Source organism: Sturnira hondurensis, unplaced genomic scaffold, assembly GCF_014824575.4.
Source record: "Sturnira hondurensis isolate 20B ecotype Veracruz unplaced genomic scaffold, ASM1482457v3 Scaffold0002840, whole genome shotgun sequence".
NCBI lineage: Eukaryota > Metazoa > Chordata > Mammalia > Chiroptera > Phyllostomidae > Sturnira > Sturnira hondurensis.
The window spans coordinates 13,322,430-13,324,063 of record NW_028075471.1 but is presented as its reverse complement, the minus strand read 5'-3'; the positions used below and the strand labels follow the sequence as shown (position 1 = coordinate 13,324,063).

Here is a 1,634-nt window from a genome sequence, read left to right as displayed (position 1 = left end):
TTGCCCCAGCTGGGGACTAAACCAGCAATCCTGGCATGTACCCTGACTAGGATCGAATCTGCAACCCTTCAGTTTATAGAATGACAATACAACCAGCTCAGCCACTTTAACCAGGGCTAAATGGTTCATCTTTCTTTCTTTCTTTCTTTCTTTCTTTATTTATTTATTTATTTATTTATTTATTTATTGTTTTTGCAAGGCTATTCTTTCTGCTTCATATCTTTTTGTTGTGAAAATAATCCATCTTTTTTGCTAAGCTTTTTTAGCACAATTCAGGAATTCTATGTTCTGGATCAGTTTTGGGAGATAAGTTTATATCTCAGAACCATATGGCATAATGTGCTTTTTGTCACTATTTTTAATACTATTTTCATTAAATGTTATTTTTCACTGACATTTTAATAAATCTTTTATTCCCAGTATCATGTACATATGGCACATCCCATCTGGCATGATTATATATTATATGGTTATAAACTTTTCTATAAGGCAAAGCATATGTTATCTCTATTCCTTTCTTTCTTCTCTTCTCAAATGTTGATAGAGCATCTTATACTTACCAGGCCAATGCAAGAAACCTCCTGCAATTAGAAATTATAGACTTGTACAAATGCAGGTAACAAGAATATCACACAATAAGAACGGTGATAGGAAGGTGCCAACACATTGTGGGGTCTGAGGGAGAGAAGGAGCCAACCCTGTTTACTGCAGCCATGGAAGAGCTCAGGCAAGATGAAAATCTAGGCTTGGCTCAAAAGAAGCAAATGGTTCTACCAGGTGGAGAAGATGGGCAAGAACATTTGAGCAGAAGAGCTTCACCAGTGGTAGCTCTGAACCTTGGTGGTCATGCCATGTCAGAAAGACTGCCCCTCCTCTTCCCCCAGCAATTTCTCCAACCACTTATTAGCTCTCAAACTGGGACAGTGTAGGGGTAACATTGGACTCCATCTTGACTAAAAGAACGCCATCTCAGAGGCCTGACTATGACTCCTCACTTTCAGTAAAATTCTGTAGTTGAAACTAACCTAACCACATAATGAAAGGAAAGAATGCATGATGATAACATCTTTTTTAAAACTTCAAACATGCTTTGTTTCTTTAATCATGTGATATTTTAATGTGTGCATAGTGCTTTCACTTGGCATCAGTTATGAGTTGGTGTTTAGACAATTCATTATTATACAAACTGGATTGATTACTGATCTCTCCATTCCTTTAGGGTGACTCTGCCAAGAGGGGACAGGTTCCATTCTATTCCAATTTGTATTGCTGTTTTTGTCCATGTAGCAACACAGAAAGTGGCTTCACTAGCTAATATAGCATCGCTGTATTTCTCATGGAAATCGGGTGAGTCTGCCTTGCCATTATTTGCTGAACACTTTGAACTAGGAGGCAACTTAGCGTGTTTTTAGCTCATGGAAACATCATGAGGCTAAAGACAGAACCGCAGCAACTGCAGCTGCTGGTTTGTTGGAACTTCACATCAAGAACCCTTGCAAAGAACCCTGAAAAACCAATAACACCTTTCTTAATATCATGTTCTGCAAAATACAGTAGTCATTTCATCAATTAAATGGTAACAAGGATATATATGCAAGCATTATTTTACAGGCTCACAGGCCAATGGGAAACAA

General features: G+C 37.9%; 1 pseudogene; it reads right to left on the bottom strand.

Moving 5' to 3' along the window:
- Nucleotides 1-1,195: 1,195 nt before the first annotated feature.
- On the bottom strand, nt 1,196-1,434 carry LOC118983666 (cytochrome c oxidase subunit 7B, mitochondrial-like; annotated as a pseudogene).
- Nucleotides 1,435-1,634: the final 200 nt, after the last annotated feature.